At 57.8% G+C, this 15,139-nt stretch overlaps 4 non-coding genes across 4 annotated transcripts; all 4 read left to right on the top strand.

Moving 5' to 3' along the window:
* Positions 1-2,203: 2,203 nt before the first annotated feature.
* Positions 2,204-2,386, top strand: LOC140192521 (U2 spliceosomal RNA). The gene has a single exon (XR_011884321.1). It is a non-coding gene; the product is annotated as a U2 spliceosomal RNA (small nuclear RNA).
* Positions 2,387-5,457: 3,071 nt separating this feature from the next.
* Positions 5,458-5,648, top strand: LOC140192513 (U2 spliceosomal RNA). The gene has a single exon (XR_011884313.1). It is a non-coding gene; the product is annotated as a U2 spliceosomal RNA (small nuclear RNA).
* A 3,059-nt stretch (positions 5,649-8,707) lies between these two features.
* On the top strand, positions 8,708-8,898 carry LOC140192512 (U2 spliceosomal RNA). Its single transcript, XR_011884312.1, has one exon. It is a non-coding gene; the product is annotated as a U2 spliceosomal RNA (small nuclear RNA).
* Positions 8,899-11,969: 3,071 nt separating this feature from the next.
* On the top strand, positions 11,970-12,160 carry LOC140192511 (U2 spliceosomal RNA). The gene has a single exon (XR_011884311.1). It is a non-coding gene; the product is annotated as a U2 spliceosomal RNA (small nuclear RNA).
* Positions 12,161-15,139: the final 2,979 nt, after the last annotated feature.

Genomic DNA, 15,139 nt, shown 5'->3' with positions numbered 1-15,139 from the left:
CCGGCCGAGTTGTACTCGGCTCTGTGGAACTGGATGGGCCCAGACCTGCTGGAAGTGTACAACGCTATGCTTCTGGCCGGCAGTATGTCTGAGTCCATGAGGAAGGGCATCATCACCCTCATCTACAAGCAGAAGGGGGAAAGGGAGGACATTAGGAATTGGAGACCCATCTCTCTCCTGAATGTGGACTACAAGATCCTGTCCAAGGCTATCGCCAACAGGGTCAAGTCTGCTCTGGGACAGGTGATCCACCCGGACCAAACCTGTGCTGTACCGGGCAGGAAGATCTCAGACAGCCTCGCGCTGCTGAGGGACACCATCGCCTACGTGCAGGACAGGGGGGTGGACGCCTGCCTGGTCAGCTTGGACCAGGAGAAAGCCTTCGACAGGATATCGCACATGTACATGGCGGACGTGCTCTCCAAAATGGGATTTGGGGAGGGAATCCGGAATTGGATCAGACTGCTCTACACAGACATCCGTAGTGCAGTCCAGGTCAACGGGTGGGAAACAGACAGCTTCCCCATCAGGTCTGGAGTCAGGCAGGGCTGCCCCCTCTCCCCTGTCTTGTTTGTCTGCTGCATAGAACCCTTTGTGGAAGCCATCAGGAGGGATGAGGGCATAAGAGGGGTGACGCTGCCAGGCAGTGGAGGGACCCAAGTGAAAACCTCCCTGTACATGGACGACGTCACCGTCTTCTGCTCTGATCCGAGGTCAGTTCGCAGGTTGATTGGCACCTGCGAACAGGTCGAGCTAGCGTCGGGGGCCAGGGTCAACCGCACGAAGAGCGAAGCCATGCTCTTTGGCAACTGGCCCGACCGATCCAGCGTCCCCTTCACCATCAGGTCTGACCACGTGAAGGTGTTGGGGATCTGGTTCGGAGGGGCTGAGGCGTGCAACAAGAACTGGCAGGAGCGGACTGCCAAGGTGAAACAGAAACTGGGACTGTGGGGAGGGCGCTCCCTGTCGATAACGGGCAAGAACCTGGTCATCAGGTGTGAGGTGCTCTCAGGGCTGCTGTACTTGGCGCAGGTCTGGCCCGTCCCCCGCTCCTACAGCTCGGAAATCACCCGGGCTGTCTTCAGATTCGTCTGGGGATCCAAGATGGAGCGGGTGAGACGGACCGCCATGCACAAGTCCCTGGACAACGGGGGCAAGAACGTCCCCAATGTCGCCCTCACCCTGATGGCCAGCTTCGTATGTGGCTGCATCAGGTTGTGTGTAGAGCCCAGGTATGTGGGCACCAAGTACCACTATGTGCCCAGGTTCTACTTGTCGCCCTGGCTGCGAAGGATGGGTCTGGCCCCACTCCCGCGCAACGCCCCAGTCAGCTGGTCGTTGCCGGCATACCTATCCCACGTAGCAAAGTTCTTCCAGGAGAACGCCTTTGACCACAAGGCCATCAGGCAGTGGTCGGCACGAAGTGTCCTGCAGGCACTGCAGGAGAAGGACGTGATGGACACAGTGGGGTGGTTCCCTGAGCAGACTGTCCAGTTCATCTGGCAAAATGCCTCATCGCCAGATCTCACCAACAGGCACCAAGACCTCGCCTGGCTGGCGGTGAGAGGGGCCCTCCCAGTCAGAGCCCTCCTGTACGCCCGGAACGTCGTCTCCGCACCCCACTGCCCACGGGAGGACTGCAGTGAGGAGGAGTCTGTGACCCACCTCTTTGCACACTGCCAGTTCGCAAAGAGGGTGTGGAGGAGGATGGACGGGCTAGTGTCACGTTTCATCCCCAGCAGCTGCGTGACAGAGGACTCTCTGATCTACGGGCTGTTCCCGGGGACGCACACGGAGACCAACATCCGGTGCTGCTGGCAGATCATCAACTCGGTGAAAGACGCTATTTGGTCAGCCCGAAACTTGATGATCTACCAGCACATGGAGATGTCCGTGGGAGAATGCTGCCGACTGGCACACTCTCGGCTGCAGGAGTACGTGCTGAGGGACGCACTGAAACTTGGTGCAGCCACCGCAAGGGCCCGGTGGGGAAGGACCACAGTATAGGTTTCTCCACCCGTGGGAGTGGGAGGGGTCGGTGGGCGGGGAGGATACCCCTCAACAATGAGATGCTAAGCTGAACTACTGGAGTGCCACGTGGGTGGCTATAAACACGGGTATTTTACTGAGTATAATGGAAACGTATGTAAAGGATGAAAAGTTATTGAATGGTTTATTGTATATATTTATTTTTGAATAAAGTATATTTTGAAATAAAAAAAAAAAAAAAAAATCTGTTCTTATCAGTTTAATATCTGATACGTCCCTTATCTGGGGACCATATATTAAATTGATTTTTGGAACAGGGAGATGGAATAGGGGCTTGCTCCGTCCACTCCACGCATCGACCCGGTATTGCAGTGCCTCTGGGAACGGTGCACTCCCCTTCTGGGGAATTTCAAAGTAGCAAAGAAAAGAAAAACGACGAAAGCTCCATCAGGCGGCGGCGGCGGCACAGCAGCACAGACAAGCATGCACGCACATGGAGAGAGAGGAGAGCTGCTTGCTCTACACCTCTCCTGTGTCTGTGTCTGTCTGTCGATACAGCTCACTCACTCACTCACTCACGCAATGTGCAGACAACTCAACAACAGCACGGGCATCATATCTGGGCCGTTTGGCTAAGATCAAGTGCACATCCGGGCTGCAACCAGATCAGGTGCTGCAGGCAAGGCAGCAACTTCATGAGAGATGCCCCTTGGCATTCATTCCTGAAGCAAACTGCTCAACCGGCGCACTCATTCTGATGCCTGCTCACTCGGCTGCTGCCTGCACCAAGCACAGAAGCAGAGTGAAGTGGAGCAGGCCGAAAGACCTTTTCTGTCCCGCCACACTCGCTCCACTTCTCAGGCTCAGGCTTCTCAGCTGCTCCTTGAAGCCAACGGAGGACGCGACGGACGGACGGACGGATGGACGGGCGGGCGAAGGAAGGAAGGAAGGAAGGAAGGAAGGAAGGAAGGAAGGAACGAACGATATCGAGTCACTGGCTCTGCTGCAATTTCACCAGCAGCCAGCCAGCCTGTCGGACAGGCAGGCTCGTTCAAGTGTGCCAGCAGCCAGGGCACGCGGACGGGAGGGAGGAAGGAAGGAAGGGAGGGAGGCATCCGATGGAGCCCGGCTACAGAGCAACGGGGCGCCGCCGCCGCCGGCACAACAGGGCCCGGTGCTCCTGCACCCTGCATCTTCCCCGCCTGCACCAGACTGCCAAGACTGCTGCTCTCCTGCCCAGACAGACAGACCAGCTACAAGCATCACCACCTAGCCATAGCATCAGCAAAACTCTGCCTACCTGCCCTGCCCTGGCCTGGCCTGGCCTCCTGGCCTCCTCTGATGCGTCTGCCTGCCCCAGGCCCAAAGCCCCGCCCACCGTTCAAGGTAAGGCAGAGGCACAACCCCCCACTCCACCCACTCAGACCTCCCCAATATACATCGGCAGTGCAGTGCATCTCTAGCCTCGCTCAGAATCACGTCCCAAACCCCAAGATCACTCAAACGTCTCATGCTTACACCTACCTACTCGGCGTCCAGCTTTGGCGCACGTCTCCACAATTGCCACATCCGTCCACGTGCCCCTGCTTCACGCACGGCACTGTGCCTCCCTCCGGCAGGCATTTCGCCGATCCGTTTCCTGTTTCACAACCAAGGCATAATCAGTACCCCTTTCCTTCCACGGCGCGCACACGCGCCCACCCACTCCACCACTGAGCCATGCCGGCCAAAAACGCACCTGCAGAGCAGTGGGGCACAGGGCCGCCGTCAGCCCGCGACACATTTCCCTCCTGCCGTGCCCTCCCTCCTGTTTCTACATCCGTGCACCCACCCCGCTGCAAAACCAGTCAGTCTGCTCAGGCGTCAGCACAGAGGCATAATGAAGGGCCTCGGCCCTTCTCCCTTTACTGCCCTCTGTACAGCTTGGCAGATCCCTCAGCACTCCGTGTGCACGTGTGTCTGTGACTCTGTGTGTGTGTGTGTGTGTGTGAGAGAGAGAGATTGAGTGAGTGAGTGAGTGAGTGAGTGAGTGAGTGAGTGAGTGAGTGAGAGAGAGAGAGACAGACCCTGCCAGATCCCTCAGCATTCCATGTGTGTTTGTGTCGGTGGGTGAGAGAGACAGAGACAGAGACAGAGAGACAGACAGACACACACACACACACACACACACACCCACCCACCTCCACACACCCCCGTGTGCACGTGTGTCTGTGACTCTGTGTGTGTGTGAGATTGAGTGAGAGAGAGAGACAGACCCTGCCAGATCCCTCAGCATTCCATGTGTGTTTGTGTCGGTGGGTGAGAGAGACAGAGACAGAGACAGACACAGAGAGACAGACACACACACACACACAAACACACACACACACCCACCCCCACACACCCCCGTGTGCACGTGTGTCTGTGACTCTGTGTGTGTGTGAGATTGAGTGAGTGAGAGAGAGAGACAGACCGACCCTGCCAGATCCCTCAGCATTCCATGTGTGTTTGTGTCGGTGGGTGAGAGAGACAGAGACAGACACAGAGAGACAGACAGACACACACACACACCCACCCACCCCCATCCACCCTGGTAAAAAAAGGTGGTGGGGGAGCAGGGGAGAAGACACCACTGTGTCCAATGATAGCCTGTGCAGACGCAAAGTCTACAGCTTCTGTGAGATGAAACAAACTCAAGCCACTCAACAATTGTAATTCCACACACATCAAAATAAAGGCACAGAGGTGTGAATGGCTGCACTTCAGCCTTCGGCTTGGAGAGCACACCCATTGTTTCTCCTCAGGCACACCTGTAGCTGACATCTTCCTATTCCCAAGCTTGCCAGGAGGCTTTTCTGCCCGCGGACTTTGGCCACGTCCACAAACCTCGTAACCGGTCTTGAGCGGCGCACGTGGCCTCTGCCTTTGTCGCCCGGTGCAGTCCCATCCGCTCGCTCCCTCCCGGAGAGGGCAGAGCCTCCGAAGGAGACCGTTCAGCTGGATGCGCCAGCCAGCTGGGGCACGCAAAGCCGAGAGGCGCGCTCTCTTTGCCGAGTGCAGGGACGCCCTTGAAGGGCCGAGCGGCCTGCTCCCACTCCCCCTGCAGACTTTTGTGCAGACAGGACAGCGTGACCAGCCTCCCACGACCAGGAGAGCAGTGCAAGTTGAGCCAGCCTCTGAGACCGACCTGGGAGCCAGCCGAGGAAGCCGGCAGCCTTGACGTAGGCAGTGTGCCAGTGACGTAGGCGCCCGTAGGTACGGCCCCACTCCCAGATGATTGGTGGATCACTGGCAGCTTTACATAGCCTCTGACAAGTTGCACTCAGGACGGACCAGGTAGGCAACAGCTGTCCAGCACACCCACCGATCCCAGACAACCTAGGGGAGAGCTGCCAGCGGGCCAGGGCAGCAAGGTCTTTGCCAGGCCTCCTGCTTCAATCTAAACACCAGAGGCTAGGCAGGATGTAGCCGACTCAAGAGGCCGCCTGCATCGCTTCTCGGCCTTTTGGCTAAGATCAAGTGTAGTATCTGTTCTTATCAGTTTAATATCTGATACGTCCCTTATCTGGGGACCATATATTAAATTGATTTTTGGAACAGGGAGATGGAATAGGGGCTTGCTCCGTCCACTCCACGCATCGACCCGGTATTGCAGTGCCTCTGGGAACGGTGCACTCCCCTTCTGGGGAATTTCAAAGTAGCAAAGAAAAGAAAAACGACGAAAGCTCCATCAGGCGGCGGCGGCGGCACAGCAGCACAGACAAGCATGCACGCACATGGAGAGAGAGGAGAGCTGCTTGCTCTACACCTCTCCTGTGTCTGTGTCTGTCTGTCGATACAGCTCACTCACTCACTCACTCACGCAATGTGCAGACAACTCAACAACAGCACGGGCATCATATCTGGGCCGTTTGGCTAAGATCAAGTGCACATCCGGGCTGCAACCAGATCAGGTGCTGCAGGCAAGGCAGCAACTTCATGAGAGATGCCCCTTGGCATTCATTCCTGAAGCAAACTGCTCAACCGGCGCACTCATTCTGATGCCTGCTCACTCGGCTGCTGCCTGCACCAAGCACAGAAGCAGAGTGAAGTGGAGCAGGCCGAAAGACCTTTTCTGTCCCGCCACACTCGCTCCACTTCTCAGGCTCAGGCTTCTCAGCTGCTCCTTGAAGCCAACGGAGGACGCGACGGACGGACGGACGGATGGACGGGCGGGCGAAGGAAGGAAGGAAGGAAGGAAGGAAGGAAGGAAGGAAGGAACGAACGATATCGAGTCACTGGCTCTGCTGCAATTTCACCAGCAGCCAGCCAGCCTGTCGGACAGGCAGGCTCGTTCAAGTGTGCCAGCAGCCAGGGCACGCGGACGGGAGGGAGGAAGGAAGGAAGGGAGGGAGGCATCCGATGGAGCCCGGCTACAGAGCAACGGGGCGCCGCCGCCGCCGGCACAACAGGGCCCGGTGCTCCTGCACCCTGCATCCTCCCCGCCTGCACCAGACTGCCAAGACTGCTGCTCTCCTGCCCAGACAGACAGACCAGCTACAAGCATCACCACCTAGCCATAGCATCAGCAAAACTCTGCCTACCTGCCCTGCCCTGGCCTGGCCTGGCCTCCTGGCCTCCTCTGATGCGTCTGCCTGCCCCAGGCCCAAAGCCCCGCCCACCGTTCAAGGTAAGGCAGAGGCACAACCCCCCACTCCACCCACTCAGACCTCCCCAATATACATCGGCAGTGCAGTGCATCTCTAGCCTCGCTCAGAATCACGTCCCAAACCCCAAGATCACTCAAACGTCTCATGCTTACACCTACCTACTCGGCGTCCAGCTTTGGCGCACGTCTCCACAATTGCCACATCCGTCCACGTGCCCCTGCTTCACGCACGGCACTGTGCCTCCCTCCGGCAGGCATTTCGCCGATCCGTTTCCTGTTTCACAACCAAGGCATAATCAGTACCCCTTTCCTTCCACGGCGCGCACACGCGCCCACCCACTCCACCACTGAGCCATGCCGGCCAAAAACGCACCTGCAGAGCAGTGGGGCACAGGGCCGCCGTCAGCCCGCGACACATTTCCCTCCTGCCGTGCCCTCCCTCCTGTTTCTACATCCGTGCACCCACCCCGCTGCAAAACCAGTCAGTCTGCTCAGGCGTCAGCACAGAGGCATAATGAAGGGCCTCGGCCCTTCTCCCTTTACTGCCCTCTGTACAGCTTGGCAGATCCCTCAGCACTCCGTGTGCACGTGTGTCTGTGACTCTGTGTGTGTGTGTGTGTGTGTGAGAGAGAGAGATTGAGTGAGTGAGTGAGTGAGTGAGTGAGTGAGTGAGAGAGAGAGAGACAGACCCTGCCAGATCCCTCAGCATTCCATGTGTGTTTGTGTCGGTGGGTGAGAGAGACAGAGACAGAGACAGAGAGACAGACAGACACACACACACACACACACACACCCCCACCCACCTCCACACACCCCCGTGTGCACGTGTGTCTGTGACTCTGTGTGTGTGTGAGATTGAGTGAGAGAGAGAGACAGACCCTGCCAGATCCCTCAGCATTCCATGTGTGTTTGTGTCGGTGGGTGAGAGAGACAGAGACAGAGACAGACACAGAGAGACAGACACACACACACACACAAACACACACACACACCCACCCCCACACACCCCCGTGTGCACGTGTGTCTGTGACTCTGTGTGTGTGTGAGATTGAGTGAGTGAGAGAGAGAGACAGACCGACCCTGCCAGATCCCTCAGCATTCCATGTGTGTTTGTGTCGGTGGGTGAGAGAGACAGAGACAGACACAGAGAGACAGACAGACACACACACACACCCACCCACCCCCATCCACCCTGGTAAAAAAAGGTGGTGGGGGAGCAGGGGAGAAGACACCACTGTGTCCAATGATAGCCTGTGCAGACGCAAAGTCTACAGCTTCTGTGAGATGAAACAAACTCAAGCCACTCAACAATTGTAATTCCACACACATCAAAATAAAGGCACAGAGGTGTGAATGGCTGCACTTCAGCCTTCGGCTTGGAGAGCACACCCATTGTTTCTCCTCAGGCACACCTGTAGCTGACATCTTCCTATTCCCAAGCTTGCCAGGAGGCTTTTCTGCCCGCGGACTTTGGCCACGTCCACAAACCTCGTAACCGGTCTTGAGCGGCGCACGTGGCCTCTGCCTTTGTCGCCCGGTGCAGTCCCATCCGCTCGCTCCCTCCCGGAGAGGGCAGAGCCTCCGAAGGAGACCGTTCAGCTGGATGCGCCAGCCAGCTGGGGCACGCAAAGCCGAGAGGCGCGCTCTCTTTGCCGAGTGCAGGGACGCCCTTGAAGGGCCGAGCGGCCTGCTCCCACTCCCCCTGCAGACTTTTGTGCAGACAGGACAGCGTGACCAGCCTCCCACGACCAGGAGAGCAGTGCAAGTTGAGCCAGCCTCTGAGACCGACCTGGGAGCCAGCCGAGGAAGCCGGCAGCCTTGACGTAGGCAGTGTGCCAGTGACGTAGGCGCCCGTAGGTACGGCCCCACTCCCAGATGATTGGTGGATCACTGGCAGCTTTACATAGCCTCTGACAAGTTGCACTCAGGACGGACCAGGTAGGCAACAGCTGTCCAGCACACCCACCGATCCCAGACAACCTAGGGGAGAGCTGCCAGCGGGCCAGGGCAGCAAGGTCTTTGCCAGGCCTCCTGCTTCAATCTAAACACCAGAGGCTAGGCAGGATGTAGCCGACTCAAGAGGCCGCCTGCATCGCTTCTCGGCCTTTTGGCTAAGATCAAGTGTAGTATCTGTTCTTATCAGTTTAATATCTGATACGTCCCTTATCTGGGGACCATATATTAAATTGATTTTTGGAACAGGGAGATGGAATAGGGGCTTGCTCCGTCCACTCCACGCATCGACCCGGTATTGCAGTGCCTCTGGGAACGGTGCACTCCCCTTCTGGGGAATTTCAAAGTAGCAAAGAAAAGAAAAACGACGAAAGCTCCATCAGGCGGCGGCGGCGGCACAGCAGCACAGACAAGCATGCACGCACATGGAGAGAGAGGAGAGCTGCTTGCTCTACACCTCTCCTGTGTCTGTGTCTGTCTGTCGATACAGCTCACTCACTCACTCACTCACGCAATGTGCAGACAACTCAACAACAGCACGGGCATCATATCTGGGCCGTTTGGCTAAGATCAAGTGCACATCCGGGCTGCAACCAGATCAGGTGCTGCAGGCAAGGCAGCAACTTCATGAGAGATGCCCCTTGGCATTCATTCCTGAAGCAAACTGCTCAACCGGCGCACTCATTCTGATGCCTGCTCACTCGGCTGCTGCCTGCACCAAGCACAGAAGCAGAGTGAAGTGGAGCAGGCCGAAAGACCTTTTCTGTCCCGCCACACTCGCTCCACTTCTCAGGCTCAGGCTTCTCAGCTGCTCCTTGAAGCCAACGGAGGACGCGACGGACGGACGGACGGATGGACGGGCGGGCGAAGGAAGGAAGGAAGGAAGGAAGGAAGGAAGGAAGGAAGGAACGAACGATATCGAGTCACTGGCTCTGCTGCAATTTCACCAGCAGCCAGCCAGCCTGTCGGACAGGCAGGCTCGTTCAAGTGTGCCAGCAGCCAGGGCACGCGGACGGGAGGGAGGAAGGAAGGAAGGGAGGGAGGCATCCGATGGAGCCCGGCTACAGAGCAACGGGGCGCCGCCGCCGCCGGCACAACAGGGCCCGGTGCTCCTGCACCCTGCATCCTCCCCGCCTGCACCAGACTGCCAAGACTGCTGCTCTCCTGCCCAGACAGACAGACCAGCTACAAGCATCACCACCTAGCCATAGCATCAGCAAAACTCTGCCTACCTGCCCTGCCCTGGCCTGGCCTGGCCTCCTGGCCTCCTCTGATGCGTCTGCCTGCCCCAGGCCCAAAGCCCCGCCCACCGTTCAAGGTAAGGCAGAGGCACAACCCCCCACTCCACCCACTCAGACCTCCCCAATATACATCGGCAGTGCAGTGCATCTCTAGCCTCGCTCAGAATCACGTCCCAAACCCCAAGATCACTCAAACGTCTCATGCTTACACCTACCTACTCGGCGTCCAGCTTTGGCGCACGTCTCCACAATTGCCACATCCGTCCACGTGCCCCTGCTTCACGCACGGCACTGTGCCTCCCTCCGGCAGGCATTTCGCCGATCCGTTTCCTGTTTCACAACCAAGGCATAATCAGTACCCCTTTCCTTCCACGGCGCGCACACGCGCCCACCCACTCCACCACTGAGCCATGCCGGCCAAAAACGCACCTGCAGAGCAGTGGGGCACAGGGCCGCCGTCAGCCCGCGACACATTTCCCTCCTGCCGTGCCCTCCCTCCTGTTTCTACATCCGTGCACCCACCCCGCTGCAAAACCAGTCAGTCTGCTCAGGCGTCAGCACAGAGGCATAATGAAGGGCCTCGGCCCTTCTCCCTTTACTGCCCTCTGTACAGCTTGGCAGATCCCTCAGCACTCCGTGTGCACGTGTGTCTGTGACTCTGTGTGTGTGTGTGTGTGTGTGAGAGAGAGAGATTGAGTGAGTGAGTGAGTGAGTGAGTGAGTGAGTGAGTGAGTGAGTGAGAGAGAGAGAGACAGACCCTGCCAGATCCCTCAGCATTCCATGTGTGTTTGTGTCGGTGGGTGAGAGAGACAGAGACAGAGACAGAGAGACAGACAGACACACACACACACACACACACACACCCACCCACCTCCACACACCCCCGTGTGCACGTGTGTCTGTGACTCTGTGTGTGTGTGAGATTGAGTGAGAGAGAGAGACAGACCCTGCCAGATCCCTCAGCATTCCATGTGTGTTTGTGTCGGTGGGTGAGAGAGACAGAGACAGAGACAGACACAGAGAGACAGACACACACACACACACAAACACACACACACACCCACCCCCACACACCCCCGTGTGCACGTGTGTCTGTGACTCTGTGTGTGTGTGAGATTGAGTGAGTGAGAGAGAGAGACAGACCGACCCTGCCAGATCCCTCAGCATTCCATGTGTGTTTGTGTCGGTGGGTGAGAGAGACAGAGACAGACACAGAGAGACAGACAGACACACACACACACCCACCCACCCCCATCCACCCTGGTAAAAAAAGGTGGTGGGGGAGCAGGGGAGAAGACACCACTGTGTCCAATGATAGCCTGTGCAGACGCAAAGTCTACAGCTTCTGTGAGATGAAACAAACTCAAGCCACTCAACAATTGTAATTCCACACACATCAAAATAAAGGCACAGAGGTGTGAATGGCTGCACTTCAGCCTTCGGCTTGGAGAGCACACCCATTGTTTCTCCTCAGGCACACCTGTAGCTGACATCTTCCTATTCCCAAGCTTGCCAGGAGGCTTTTCTGCCCGCGGACTTTGGCCACGTCCACAAACCTCGTAACCGGTCTTGAGCGGCGCACGTGGCCTCTGCCTTTGTCGCCCGGTGCAGTCCCATCCGCTCGCTCCCTCCCGGAGAGGGCAGAGCCTCCGAAGGAGACCGTTCAGCTGGATGCGCCAGCCAGCTGGGGCACGCAAAGCCGAGAGGCGCGCTCTCTTTGCCGAGTGCAGGGACGCCCTTGAAGGGCCGAGCGGCCTGCTCCCACTCCCCCTGCAGACTTTTGTGCAGACAGGACAGCGTGACCAGCCTCCCACGACCAGGAGAGCAGTGCAAGTTGAGCCAGCCTCTGAGACCGACCTGGGAGCCAGCCGAGGAAGCCGGCAGCCTTGACGTAGGCAGTGTGCCAGTGACGTAGGCGCCCGTAGGTACGGCCCCACTCCCAGATGATTGGTGGATCACTGGCAGCTTTACATAGCCTCTGACAAGTTGCACTCAGGACGGACCAGGTAGGCAACAGCTGTCCAGCACACCCACCGATCCCAGACAACCTAGGGGAGAGCTGCCAGCGGGCCAGGGCAGCAAGGTCTTTGCCAGGCCTCCTGCTTCAATCTAAACACCAGAGGCTAGGCAGGATGTAGCCGACTCAAGAGGCCGCCTGCATCGCTTCTCGGCCTTTTGGCTAAGATCAAGTGTAGTATCTGTTCTTATCAGTTTAATATCTGATACGTCCCTTATCTGGGGACCATATATTAAATTGATTTTTGGAACAGGGAGATGGAATAGGGGCTTGCTCCGTCCACTCCACGCATCGACCCGGTATTGCAGTGCCTCTGGGAACGGTGCACTCCCCTTCTGGGGAATTTCAAAGTAGCAAAGAAAAGAAAAACGACGAAAGCTCCATCAGGCGGCGGCGGCGGCACAGCAGCACAGACAAGCATGCACGCACATGGAGAGAGAGGAGAGCTGCTTGCTCTACACCTCTCCTGTGTCTGTGTCTGTCTGTCGATACAGCTCACTCACTCACTCACTCACGCAATGTGCAGACAACTCAACAACAGCACGGGCATCATATCTGGGCCGTTTGGCTAAGATCAAGTGCACATCCGGGCTGCAACCAGATCAGGTGCTGCAGGCAAGGCAGCAACTTCATGAGAGATGCCCCTTGGCATTCATTCCTGAAGCAAACTGCTCAACCGGCGCACTCATTCTGATGCCTGCTCACTCGGCTGCTGCCTGCACCAAGCACAGAAGCAGAGTGAAGTGGAGCAGGCCGAAAGACCTTTTCTGTCCCGCCACACTCGCTCCACTTCTCAGGCTCAGGCTTCTCAGCTGCTCCTTGAAGCCAACGGAGGACGCGACGGACGGACGGACGGATGGACGGGCGGGCGAAGGAAGGAAGGAAGGAAGGAAGGAAGGAAGGAAGGAAGGAACGAACGATATCGAGTCACTGGCTCTGCTGCAATTTCACCAGCAGCCAGCCAGCCTGTCGGACAGGCAGGCTCGTTCAAGTGTGCCAGCAGCCAGGGCACGCGGACGGGAGGGAGGAAGGAAGGAAGGGAGGGAGGCATCCGATGGAGCCCGGCTACAGAGCAACGGGGCGCCGCCGCCGCCGGCACAACAGGGCCCGGTGCTCCTGCACCCTGCATCCTCCCCGCCTGCACCAGACTGCCAAGACTGCTGCTCTCCTGCCCAGACAGACAGACCAGCTACAAGCATCACCACCTAGCCATAGCATCAGCAAAACTCTGCCTACCTGCCCTGCCCTGGCCTGGCCTGGCCTCCTGGCCTCCTCTGATGCGTCTGCCTGCCCCAGGCCCAAAGCCCCGCCCACCGTTCAAGGTAAGGCAGAGGCACAACCCCCCACTCCACCCACTCAGACCTCCCCAATATACATCGGCAGTGCAGTGCATCTCTAGCCTCGCTCAGAATCACGTCCCAAACCCCAAGATCACTCAAACGTCTCATGCTTACACCTACCTACTCGGCGTCCAGCTTTGGCGCACGTCTCCACAATTGCCACATCCGTCCACGTGCCCCTGCTTCACGCACGGCACTGTGCCTCCCTCCGGCAGGCATTTCGCCGATCCGTTTCCTGTTTCACAACCAAGGCATAATCAGTACCCCTTTCCTTCCACGGCGCGCACACGCGCCCACCCACTCCACCACTGAGCCATGCCGGCCAAAAACGCACCTGCAGAGCAGTGGGGCACAGGGCCGCCGTCAGCCCGCGACACATTTCCCTCCTGCCGTGCCCTCCCTCCTGTTTCTACATCCGTGCACCCACCCCGCTGCAAAACCAGTCAGTCTGCTCAGGCGTCAGCACAGAGGCATAATGAAGGGCCTCGGCCCTTCTCCCTTTACTGCCCTCTGTACAGCTTGGCAGATCCCTCAGCACTCCGTGTGCACGTGTGTCTGTGACTCTGTGTGTGTGTGTGTGTGTGTGAGAGAGAGAGATGATGAGTGAGTGAGTGAGTGAGTGAGTGAGTGAGTGAGTGAGAGAGAGAGAGACAGACCCTGCCAGATCCCTCAGCATTCCATGTGTGTTTGTGTCGGTGGGTGAGAGAGACAGAGACAGAGACAGAGAGACAGACAGACACACACACACACACACACACACACCCACCCACCTCCACACACCCCCGTGTGCACGTGTGTCTGTGACTCTGTGTGTGTGTGAGATTGAGTGAGAGAGAGAGACAGACCCTGCCAGATCCCTCAGCATTCCATGTGTGTTTGTGTCGGTGGGTGAGAGAGACAGAGACAGAGACAGACACAGAGAGACAGACACACACACACACACAAACACACACACACACCCACCCCCACACACCCCCGTGTGCACGTGTGTCTGTGACTCTGTGTGTGTGTGAGATTGAGTGAGTGAGAGAGAGAGACAGACCGACCCTGCCAGATCCCTCAGCATTCCATGTGTGTTTGTGTCGGTGGGTGAGAGAGACAGAGACAGACACAGAGAGACAGACAGACACACACACACACCCACCCACCCCCATCCACCCTGGTAAAAAAAGGTGGTGGGGGAGCAGGGGAGAAGACACCACTGTGTCCAATGATAGCCTGTGCAGACGCAAAGTCTACAGCTTCTGTGAGATGAAACAAACTCAAGCCACTCAACAATTGTAATTCCACACACATCAAAATAAAGGCACAGAGGTGTGAATGGCTGCACTTCAGCCTTCGGCTTGGAGAGCACACCCATTGTTTCTCCTCAGGCACACCTGTAGCTGACATCTTCCTATTCCCAAGCTTGCCAGGAGGCTTTTCTGCCCGCGGACTTTGGCCACGTCCACAAACCTCGTAACCGGTCTTGAGCGGCGCACGTGGCCTCTGCCTTTGTCGCCCGGTGCAGTCCCATCCGCTCGCTCCCTCCCGGAGAGGGCAGAGCCTCCGAAGGAGACCGTTCAGCTGGATGCGCCAGCCAGCTGGGGCACGCAAAGCCGAGAGGCGCGCTCTCTTTGCCGAGTGCAGGGACGCCCTTGAAGGGCCGAGCGGCCTGCTCCCACTCCCCCTGCAGACTTTTGTGCAGACAGGACAGCGTGACCAGCCTCCCACGACCAGGAGAGCAGTGCAAGTTGAGCCAGCCTCTGAGACCGACCTGGGAGCCAGCCGAGGAAGCCGGCAGCCTTGACGTAGGCAGTGTGCCAGTGACGTAGGCGCCCGTAGGTACGGCCCCACTCCCAGATGATTGGTGGATCACTGGCAGCTTTACATAGCCTCTGACAAGTTGCACTCAGGACGGACCAGGTAGGCAACAGCTGTCCAGCACACCCACCGATCCCAGACAACCTAGGGGAGAGCTGCCAGCGGGCCA

The sequence above is a fragment of the Mobula birostris genome, unplaced genomic scaffold (genome assembly GCF_030028105.1).
Source record: "Mobula birostris isolate sMobBir1 unplaced genomic scaffold, sMobBir1.hap1 scaffold_1591, whole genome shotgun sequence".
Classification (NCBI taxonomy): Eukaryota; Metazoa; Chordata; class Chondrichthyes; order Myliobatiformes; family Myliobatidae; genus Mobula; species Mobula birostris.
This window is presented reverse-complemented; position numbering and strand designations above follow the sequence as displayed.